Here is a 12,305-nt window from a genome sequence, read left to right on the forward strand (position 1 = left end):
TGATTGTGGCCAAACTGTTCAGTCTTTATACACCAGTGATTTTTTTTCTTCAGAAGCTTCCCTGGCTAAAAGAGTATCCCTATAAAGTAGCTATAAGTCAGTTTTGTAGCTACAAACTTAAAGTACTTACATACTGGCAGCATGCATTGGGAAATTTTGCTTGGCTTAGTTCACAGTTATTTCTGTTTCAGTGAATAACAAAACAATATTAGGTTTAAGAGCCATAAACTGTTGGCTGTAGACCTAGCTGACCATTCTGGAACACACAAATTTGTTTTATTTCATGCAGAATATTGTGTGAATTGTTAACTGATAAACTGTCCTCTGTGTGCTTGGATAGTACTACAAAATATTACATTCGGATGCTTCAATATCATTCAAGTCAGTGGCTAGATTTTAAACCTACGCTGAAGTGATATATTTCTAAGGGATATATTTAATAACAAGTGCAAAATATATAATTTACTGAAGCTGATTATTTGTACAGGTCAGCTCAGTGCTCATTAAGGCTCCTATAGGGTTTGCATAACAAATTTCCATGGTTGCTAAAATCTATCACCAAGCACAGTGATCCCCAATCAGTGGCCCAGGAGCAACATGTTGCTCACCAACCCCTTGGATGTTGCTCCCAGTGGCCTCAATGCAGGTGCTTATTTTTAAATCCCTGGCTTGAAGGCAAGCTTTAGTTGTAAAAAAGAACATGTGTATTGCAAAACACAACCTCCTGTTAGCTACTAGTACACATAGGGGCTACCAAATAACTAATGACAGCCCTTATTAGGTACCCACAGGTAAAAGTTTCATGCTTGTGCCCCCCAACTCTTTTTACATTTTAATTTAGCTGCAGGTAAAAAAGATTGAGAACCCCTAACCAAGCACAATCTTTCAGGTAGGTGGACTTATCTCACCCTTCCTTAAGTGCTAGCTAATTAGCCAGGACAACACATCCTGGCTAATTGGCTAGCACTTGAGGTGGGGTAAGCTCACTTACCTGAAAGATTGTGCTTGGCCAGGGGTTTTGCCAGAAAACCTCTAGTTTTAGTAAATCTACCCTTAATGTTATTATTACACATTTTGAGTTTTGGTGATTTGAAAAACAAATATTGTGCAAAACAATATTTCCTTGAAGGATTTGGTATTAAAAGCAACATTCAAAGCTTTGTGTGACTACTGCTACAAGATCCCCTTGGAAGATGAGTCAATAAGTAGAGTAGAATGCAATTTCTTTCATCACAATACTTTGTGCAACAAAGTTTTCACACATGCAAACACCAGTGCTGTAGTCTACAGACACAGGGCAACTTTTAACACCCCTCAATGTCAGCATCCAGCAATGACAGCAATAGCTGTAATGAAACTGCATCTTCTCAGCAGATCAAGAAAATCACTCCCAGCTTTTAAAACATCTACTCACTTTTAAAAACATTTATATTCACTCACGCAGAGTCTTTTCTTGTTGAGTTTCATCTCACAAGATGGACAGTCATAAAGATATTTACATGCACTTTGTTGAAGTCCATAACAGAACTCAGGCTACGAGTTACCAAAGGAAAGTTAATATAAATGAAGGAAAGTAAAAATCCCTATACAGTTTTACAAGTTTATGTCTAGGATTACATATCACAGAATATATATACATTCATATGGCAAGTGTTCCATTGCTACCATAAGGTCCTCTAATACAAGAAAATTAGCTCTATGTTTCATACAGTAGCTTTTGTAATCTGACTCAACCCATTGTAATAAGGAACATAAATTGTTTATGCTTCTATGAAACTGCATTACTTTTTGCTCATAATGGAGATATATAAAATTAAAATGAGCATGATACACCAGTTGTTTAGATAGCAGACAGCAATTTTAGACTCAGACTTGTAAAATAAACTCTTCAATTTATCCTCTATAAAAGATTTCTAATCATGGCAGTTGCAATTAGAGATAATCTAAAATGGGATCCCATGGAGAATCAACGCTGTAACATTTTTAAACATTTTTATTTTTCATCTAGATTTATAGATATTTGATGAATTTTTGAAATTGCATAATTATCATAAAGGCAGTTCATCTTCTGTAAAAATATTTGGAGTTATTACCTAAGCTCCTGTCACCGAAAAGGAGATCATGTCAAATGTCAGGAGTTGATGCAATAGAATCTTTTGAGGATGAGCTGAAATGTAATAAGGTACTTTAGTCATTTTGGAGTTTGACGAATATAGGACAGCATGATATTTAGAGATATGAGACTATATCATATTAATGCTGCAAGAAACAAACAACAAAACAAAAAAGTCAGAGCAGGGTCAACTTTTCCAAGGCTGTATTGGATAATACACTTATTATTACTAAATGGCATCCACATTAAAATTCCAAAATACAGGATTTTTTCTATATCTGTCAAATGACATTAGCCTCTCTTGCCCATACTCCTCAACCTGATACCTGAGCTACCCCTTCCTTCTCATAAAAAAGGAACCAAGAACACAAAATGTTTCACATATCATTCCCAGGGTTGCCCAGAAACACTCATGATCCAGCTTAAACCTGAGCCACAACTATATAAACCTTGTCCCTGTTCAACTCCAGAAACGTCCCCCCATCAATAAACAGAGGGATTTGCACTCACACACCCAAAACTGTGACAAGTAGTGGTAAAAAGAATCAGTGAATTCTGTTATGCAAATCTAATTTTTTCTGGTCACCTAGAAAACAAATGCAAGAAGCAGACTGTGTGACGTTGGGCATCTCCTGGGGAGCAGAGAATTTTTAATACAGCGTGTTTAATGGAAATTTTAAAGTGGGCTAATAAACAACAAAGCAAAAAATATTTCTTGATAATTCTCTTTGACATCTATTGGCTATAGCAAAATTAACCAACTTCCCAACAAACAGATATCATGTTCAGATTTTTATCTACACCAAGATAGAAGAGGCTTGTGCTTGACAATCATCAGGGCTCATTTATGTACCCAAGTGCAGTTGCTGTCCCTGCAATTTCCCTGTAGTCAGTTGTGCAATTGCCATGTTTTTTCCCTACAATGCAGCATCTTTTCCCAGAATTCCAGCATCATTTCTGATGTTCGGCATGTGAGTGATATCTGTGACAGATTGTTTAGGTACAAGTGTCACGCCTATTGACGCTGGGCACGAAGGGAACCATGGAGCTACCACCTGGTCAAGAGTTGGTGGCAGTTTCAGAATTCCCTTGCATCAACAAGAGGAGCAGTGTTTGATTCAGAATGGAAGGCAGGAAGGGCTGAGCAGCGCCTAGCCCATAAAAGTGGTTTTACATTCAAAGTTCATGCAGTGAAATTGCAGGGACTGTAATTGCACTTTTGAAATGGCCAATTTGAAATGAAATCCATGTGCAATTGTGGTAACTTTGCTGAATTGTATGTATTTGTGGTAGACAAAGTACAAGATCACGCAGTTGCGACCAAAACGCAGCTGGAATTCTAGGAAAACCAGCTGCATTGTGGAAAAAAACTTGCCTATTGAGCTCAAAATTGCTTTGCTTGCTGCACTTGCAGATGTACATATGGAATCCCAAACATTGCTCTTTTACACATGGGCATCTCATTGCAACATATATTGCAAGGAAGCAGGGTCGGACTGGGCCACTGGGACACTGGGAAAAATCCTGGTGGACCCCTGTGGCCCAGACCCGACCCTTGCCGGCACTCCCCCTGCCCGACCGCTCCTCCCGATGCGTTAACTTACACGCGCTCAGGGGAGGCCGTCGGGTGGGGGGCCCTGTGAGGGGGGGGAATTAGGGGACGCGGCCAGCGGGGGCACCTGCAGGGCTCCTGGGGCGGGAGCCCCGGTGGGCCCTTCACCCCCCAGTCCGACCCTGCAAGGAAGCACCCATGCTGTACATTCCTGCTGGGTCTGGAAAAGCTCTTCTATATTATATTGACTAGTGCCCTTTAGTACACCTTTACGTGATACATGCCATACTCCATTCGTAAGCGCAGTTTTCATCAGAACCCTGTATTGTATATCCGCTTATACAAAAGGGCACGGCTGCTCACAGAATGCCTGCAGCTATCCATATCCATCTATATTCCATGGATGCTAAAGGAAAGCAAATTGTGGCGTTTCAGACCCTTAACCTTTACTGTGTTTTCATTATGACATTAATTCTGGCAGGTTCTCTGTGAAATAGCAGGTGGCATTAACAAACTAGAGAGTGTTTGTCAAGCACAAGGAATGCTGGGTGTAAACAACACACTCATCAACATCATAAAAGCAGGGCGGTGAGAAACTGCAGTAAACAGGATACTGAAAATATCTGATAATTATTCATACTATTGTATTGATGCTATGTTATCAAAGATGAAATTAGTATTAGTATATGTCCCTGGTTTTATATATAGAATGCAGAATTATTGTTGCAATTATTAATACAATTACAAGTAATGTTAATGAAGAGCTCACTATTGTCAGCTCTACAGGTGAGGGATCCTCTTCCTCTTGTCTTCTTGATACTTCGCTCTCAATCTTTATTGTAACTGTACTATGTATTTATTTCTATTTATTATTGTAATGACCCTTTTTCTTCTATTAATTTATTGCTCTGCTGCACAGTGCTGTGTACATAAGTACTGCTATATAATTAAAAATATACACACATTAATGAATAATACTGCTATTCTAAATATTAATGCTGATTCAAAGAAAAACACTTTGTATTATTGACCCTGAATATTTTATATGGCACATTCTATTCCTATGTGAGTGTTGATCTCGATCACCATTATATTGCCTGTACTGAATACTTTATGTTTGAGTAAATCTATTTCATAAACTACAAGGCTCCAGTTAGAAAAGCTATTACATTAATTGCAATGTTATATTTTTTGCTGCTATAAACCTAAACATAATCAGAAAGCTGATGCTAAGATTTGGACATGAAGTTTAATATGTAATTCTTTAATTTTATGTTATTGTGTTTATCTACTGACTGTTTTGATATGATTAGGGTTTAAAAAAAAAAAAAATATATATATATATATGTGTGTATTGGCCATTTGCACAGATATGCCTTTGTCCCCTGGTATATATATATAAAATATATGTGTCCTGTAGACTGCTTGTGTCTAAGCCAAAACGTTGAATTAAACACCATTATTTTTGCTTCATACAAGTCCTGTGAGTGCGGTTTGTTTGTCCTTACGAATTATGTTATGTTAACCATGCACTCAGGCAGTTCCTGGAGTTCTCTGTGTGCACCATTCCTGGACTTTAAAATATACAGTGTATATATATATTATTAATGCAAACCCAGACCTTTCTCAAGATGTATATATATATATATATATATATATATATATATAACATGCCATCTGCCTGTACATGTCATTTTTAGGGGGAAATTAGCTATGGTAGGCAGGTAAGCAGAGGATGGAGCATAGACACCATAGGGTCTCTATGTGTCTCCTGTCCTGGGTTACCAGCTCACCTGTGTAGTGGCAACATGCAAAGGAAACCCTAATTTAACAAAGCAGGTTAAAGCAGCAGACTGGCACTAACCCCAAGCAATATGTATTGTGCATTATACCCGCAGTTATAATATATATATAATATATATATATATATAAATTAGCCCTTATGGCTACGGCGTGAACCAAAAATGATGGTGAGTTGCTAGTTACCATTAGGCAAATTAAATAACAGATCACAACAGTGCATTGTTCCAGTGCTTGATAAGCAATGTGTATATACTCCATATATGTATTTTTCCCAATTAATTACAAAGATTGTAGTACTGATATTGTATTTCAGCAGAGATTAATATGCTTATTGAGAAGTTTAAGCACATTAAAAAAACGCATTTATGCCAGAGTTATTATCATTAACCTCTGCCATAATTAGGGAAAGCGATGCCAATTATCCTTCTTCTTTTTCTACAACTGTTCCGATTCACTGCCATGTTGCTCTTTGCTGAAAGAATGTGAACTTTTAAATAATGAAAGCCAGGCAGACCTAATTAAGTTCAACTTTAAAATAAGTTTCTAACCAAATATTTACTTTTTTTCAAGATGATAACTAGAAGATGTATTTTCATTTAATTAACCTATTGCCATTACAGTGGACAAAGATGAGATAGTATAGGGTTGTCTAGGACTTTTGTGGCCCTTATTGTTTTTATTTGGGGAGTAGTTGTTGTGTGGCTTGCAGTACCACAATAATGAATCAGTACACTGAAAAAATATATCATAATGAAGATCTTATTCTATCACTATGTCAAATATTGTTTAGACAAGAATTAAAACACAGTACGGTTATTTAAGATGCTTTGCATTTACCTTTACTTTCAAATGAGTGTTGTTATTGTTTACACCCCACTGGTGGGTACTATGTCAAATGTAATACCAGATACAATGTTTGATCCAGATCTGGTAATCTATTACAATCAATTAGCAGGTATTATTTACCAATCTCCTGTTTAAAGACAAACATCTACTGGCCCATGTAGTTTACTGGGATAAACTACAATAAATTGCAAGGGGAAGGTTTATATAAAAAGCCATATAAACATGTTTCCTACTTTGATAAAGGGTACTGAGGGGCCTGAAACGTGTTGTAGTCAGCAATAAAATCTTTGGAACAGTTATTCTGCCTGGTGCTCTCCTCTTTTTCAAAACTGTAAGGTGTATATGCTAACATATATATTTAGCTTTATATGCCAATATATATATATATATATATATATATATATATATATATATATATATATATATATATATATATATATAATTAAGGAGTGTAAGGGATACCTGATATTAACACCTGCCTTCAGCTGAGAGCAACTAAAGGGCTTTTAACATTTATTGCCTACAGACTTGCTTGGATATGGATTTGAGTGCCATGTGACTGATCCAATGCTATAGTATTTTTATTCTCTCTCTCCATACAGTCAAATTTAGGAAGCTATTTATTTTGCAGCTTTACTTGATGCTTCCAGTGACGGGGCAATGTTTATTGACTCCACTCCCAATGTCAATTGGGTACTTCTCTGGTGGTTTCATTTAAATGGTCATTAGGTTTGCTAAAATTCTTACTAGTATGTAATCCATCCATATCTGGAAACCTGTTCTCCAAAAAGTTCTGAATTACTGGAAGGCTATCTCCAATAGACTCCATTTTACTCAAATAATTCAAATATTTAAAAAATATTTCTTTCTGTAATCATTAAATAGTACCTTGTACTTCCTCTTGACTAAAATATAATTAATCCTTATTGGAAGTTTATTAAATGTTTAGACAATCTTTTAAATAGATTTAAGTTATGAAAATCCAAATTATGGAAAGACCCCTTGTCCAGAAAGCCCCAGGTCCAAAGCATTCTGGATAACAGGTCCCATATAGCAGCAGACAACCCCTGCAAGCCTCTCCAGGTGCAAACAGTCCTGAGGGACTTCCTAGCAGTGGGCTTCTACAGTACCTGCCCCTCTCTGACAGCTTTTATCGTTTCAAAATAAGTACTGCAAGTTATATATACTCAATTATTCATTTAATTAATTTGCCAAAGTGCCCAAAGGAATACTTTTCTTAAATGGTCCTTTCGTCAACAAAGTAGAGATCTTGACCTATATTCTTCCTTTTCTAAAATATTGCAACATGGCCTGTATACAGTAACACAGGCAAGTAACTGTCAGGACAGAGGCTTAATTACAAACACTTATTGATGAATCTTTTTGAAGGTCTCCTGAAAGATTCATCCATCACAGTGAGCAATAGTTGCCCATGAAGCAACCAATAACTTTGAGCCTGCTGGGCATTTAATTAACAGAGGGAAGTTACCCAGTATGACATTAGCCTTTGTGTATTGTTCCCTACTTCCCCTAATGATTGTAATTAGCAGTCTAAGTATTTGCTGCATCTACTGTATGTTTTCTTCCTCCCTTGCTGCATGTTTAAGTGTTATATATTCCTAAAAGCATTTATCTACTTCTGTACAAATGTAGGGCTTTAATTAACCATTAAATGAGAAACTGCTGGACTGAAGTACAGAGATATGAAGAAATCATTGTACAGAGCTTGGAGCAAAATAAAAGCAGTTTCATTTGAGATATTTCAAGTGGCTACTTGTCCATAATCATCAATACACTTACGTTAAGAGCCTGGCACATGCTAAATTCTCAGAGAACCATTTCCGCATCTGTGCAAGAGTTATATTGATAGTTCATACCAAGTTGTTTATTAAACATTTAATAAGTGGAATGCACTCGTTTTAATATTAAAATTGCCGTTAGTAGGTGGGCTTCTAATTATAAAATTAGCTTTTAAGAAAGTGCCTGGGAAATACCTCTTCTACACAAAATATATTGGTGAGATTTAATATTCACTCTTTGATTCTGTAAGGTAAATGTACCATTACATTTTATTACATGGAAATTAAGCTGATTTGGAGATTGTGCAGATGCCATGTATAAATGTTATAGTATAAGTGCTCTGTTAACATTTTTGTTGCACTTTCCGAATGAAATGTGTGCTCATCTGTTTAGATTTCTTCCAAAGAAAGGATTCTACAACTGAAATATCAAAAGAATCTCACTAGAATCAATGTGCCTTTACCCAGTGAAATAACTTTTTATTAAATGCAGAACAGTTTAATGTATGATTAGTTGTTTCAGTGCTCTAGATTTGAGCTAAGTGGGATTACCCTAACGCCCAAAGATTTTGGTCTAGAATATATAACATTTTATACTCAGTAACACAAATAAACCTGAAGAAAGATCCACAAACTGCTTTATTAAATATTAGGATACCCAATGTTAATAACCATACAAGATCATTAATAACTTTCATTTTTCTGGCGGCCAAAATAACAATTGCAGACTTCTGGAAATCAACCCTTATCCCATCTCTCACTTCAAAGACAAATGGGTTTTGGTAAATGAAAGGCTGACCAATATGATAAACATGAGAGATTTATGAAAATTTGAGAACCGTAGTATAACAATTCTTTTTGGACCCAGGTACATTATCTACTATTTCATCCTAGATAAGTTCTTGGTATAAATACAAATGTGAAATAAAAAACTGCCAGCAGAAATATTATAATGGTCAGAAACAGGTCACTCTCCTATATCTGCTAGCCCTCAGAACCTTCCTTTCTTCCACACCATGGGACCTCACAGGTATCCTCAGATCTTAAAGGGCTTGTTCACCTTTGAGTTAACTTTAATTATGATGTAGAGACTAATTTTCTGAGATAATTTGCAATTGGTGGAGTTTAGTAGAGTTTCAGCAGCTATCTGATTGCTAGGGTCCAAATTACCTTAGCAACCTGGGGGGGGGCTTGAATAAAAGACTGGACTATAAATAGAGATGTAGCGAACTGTTCGCCGGCGAACTAATTCGCGCGAACATCGGGTGTTCGCAAGTTCGTAAGTTTGCAAACTTTTAGCGATGTTCGCAATTTTGGGTTCGCCTGGAGCAAAATTTTGACCGCTCACCCCAGAGCCAGCAGATACATGGCAGCCAATCAGGCAGCTCTCCCTCCTGGACCACCCCGGACCACTCCCTTCCATATATAAACCGAAGCCCAGCAGCCATTTTACATTCTGCTCTGTATGTAGCTGCTGGGGACAGCTGTCCTGCTGATCTCATCTGCTGTAACCCAATAGTCCTTGTAAAAGCAGTTTATTACACAAGTTTAGAAATGTAGTGTGATTTCTGCCCTTTACAGCACAAAACGCAACGCTGTGTCAACAACGTATTTTTCAGAGAAATTTTTGCCCTTGATCCCCCTGCATGCCACTGTCCAGGTTGTGGCACCCTTTAAACAACTTTAAAATCAGTTTTCTGGCCAGAAATGGCTTTTCTAGGTTTTAAAGTTCGCCTTCTCATTGAAGTCTATGGGGTTTGCAAAGTTCGCAAAAGTTCGCACTTTTTGCCAGAAGTTCGCGAACGGGTTCGCAAACTTTTTTTGTGAGGTTCGCTACATCTCTAACTATAAATAGTAGAGGTCTGAAAAGAAAGATAAGTAATAAAAGTAACAATAAACTTTTAGCCTCAAAGAGCAAAAGTTTTTTGGCTGCTGGGGTCAGTGACCCCTATTTGAAAGCTGCAACTTTTTAACTTCAGCTCTAGGGTCTAGGGTCTTCAGCTCTACCATCCAACCTATAAGTGACGTATTGTTTTCTCCTACTTTCTTGTGACTCTTCTCAATGGATATCTGCTGTTCATTATACAACTGTTCTAATTTGAATTTGAGTCCGCTATGTACAAGTTAAAATGCAAATAAAAACCATTAAAAAGAAATATATCCACATAATGTGGAATGCTGGGAAGGCCTAGTATTTGAATGGATTTGAATGGCAAAATAGACAATATAAAGTAGCAAACCTTTACTCATTCATCACACAGATTTGCAGAACTAAATGCTTTAATATGGGTACATTCTGTTAATGAAAGGGACAGCATTGCCAATCTAGGCACAAATGTACTTTCACATTGTCAGCTGCCTTTTGCAAATCAACTTTATGAAGTACTTGGGCTCATATTTTTCTCCCATTATAAGAGGACCTTTAAATATCAGGCCTTCCAGGGACTTGTTATGGAACAGTACATTCATTCTTTTACTTTTCATTTACTTTTCTGATGACTCAAAAAGCATTTTGGAAGACAAGCAAAAATGTGCATCTATCATCAAGCATGGCAGAACTGTACAATATTTTTGCCCCCTTCTTTTAGCAATATGTTTAACCATATTTGATCAAGAGCAATACCAGCCTTTATATTCTTCTTGTAAATCTATGTCATTATCTTTGTAGCATTGCCAGGAAATCATTAACAGTATGGGGCCAACAGTTTGAAGCATTTTATAAAGATCATTTAACGAATATATGTAAATAAAATGCAAAGCTTTTTTCTGCCTATAAAATAACAGAAGAGCTTAAAGGAGAAGGAAAGGCTAATAAAGAGTTAATCTCAAGCTGCAGGCATACCTTCAGTTCTCTCAACAGTGCTCTTAAGTCTCCCCACATTTCTCCCGTTCAGCTGATCAGAAGCCTAATAGGAAAAAAAAACACTGAGCTGTGTAAAGAAAGTTCCCATAATGCCTCGCTCCTGCACTGAGACCCAGACCAGTGTACATGCTCAGTTAGTTAGACTATGAGGAAGCTTCCTGCTGATTGGCTCAGATCCACATTCCTAAGGGGGGAGGGAGTCCTTAGCATTCTTGCGAGAGGGGGGAGCAAGAGAGGGGAGATGCATGTCTCTGGCTAAGGAAAACAGACACAACAAATCTTTTGACAGAGGACTCTGCACTCTGTGAGTGCTTATGGCTTTACATAGACCTTTCTGATAAAGCTTACTTAGTTTTTACCTTTCTTTCTCCTTTAAAAGAGTGTGTAAGGTAACGTGTGTGTGTATATATGATTAATAAAGAGAAAGTTTTTTGCCTGATGATCAAAACTTCATACATCAGGTAAGATGTTGAGACAGAGGAACTGATTATAGCTCAAAGATAAAGCTACAGTATCATAATAAACCACACAAAAAATGTTTTAGTAGCACCCCTCTGTAAAATTCTCTATAGACTGTTCTTGATGATACTTGGGGGCTGATTTATTAATCCACGAATGTCTGAAAAGTGTCTGAATGCATTTTTTCTGTAATGATCGGTACTTTGCGATTTTTTTCGTTGCCGTCGCGACTTTTTCGTAGCCGTTACGACTTGCGCGAATTGTTGCGACTTTTTCGGAAAGGTTTGCCCACCGTTTACTAGCGCTCAATACGAAAAATCGCGACAATTCGCACAAGTCGTAACGGCTATGATTCGCGCAAGCCGTAACGGCTACGGAAAAAATATATGTCAGTGTAAAAAATTCCAAAAGTAAGTGCAACGTGTATTTGTTCTAAAAGATCAATAGTTTAAGGTAATTTAATTCACAAAGTCTGCACCAGATGTAGTAACTCAAAGGGAACAATCGGCAGGTAGCATTTAATTGCAAATATTTTGAAAGAAAATGCACTGAGAGTTGCTTTGGGTTACTAGAAACAGTGAAACACTGTAACTTTTTTTATTATTCCCATTCCTTTTGATCAATATCCTAATCAATAATGTATTTTTCTTGTAACCTTCTGGGTAAAAATACATTATGTTTACTGTATACTTTTAGGATTATTATCAGTTGTGCACTGTACTGTACATCATCCAGGACCTACATTTTAATGTCATATTATCTTTTCACGCAAGTTTCTAATAACTGAGGATTGCACCCTAATTGCACCCTAATGATTGCAGCTGGGTAGCTGTAGCATTAAATGATGAATGTCTAGTCTCTATTAGTGAT

The 12,305-nt window shown here is 36.9% G+C and overlaps 1 protein-coding gene across 2 annotated transcripts in view; it reads right to left on the reverse strand.

Moving 5' to 3' along the window:
• The window catches only part of nlgn1 (neuroligin 1), a 414,257-nt gene that overhangs the window by 336,020 nt on the left and 65,932 nt on the right, over positions 1-12,305 (reverse strand). The window contains exon 1 of one of the 2 annotated variants that reach the window (XM_031901576.1): positions 2,094-2,169. The exons of the other annotated variant lie outside the window; for it this stretch is intronic. The gene's annotated coding sequence lies outside the window, so the exon portion shown is untranslated. Of the gene's footprint in view, positions 1-2,093; positions 2,170-12,305 lie in introns of those variants that run through there. 2 annotated transcript variants of the gene reach the window in all.

Source organism: Xenopus tropicalis, chromosome 5 (genome assembly GCF_000004195.4).
Source record: "Xenopus tropicalis strain Nigerian chromosome 5, UCB_Xtro_10.0, whole genome shotgun sequence".
Taxonomy (NCBI): Eukaryota; Metazoa; Chordata; class Amphibia; order Anura; family Pipidae; genus Xenopus; species Xenopus tropicalis.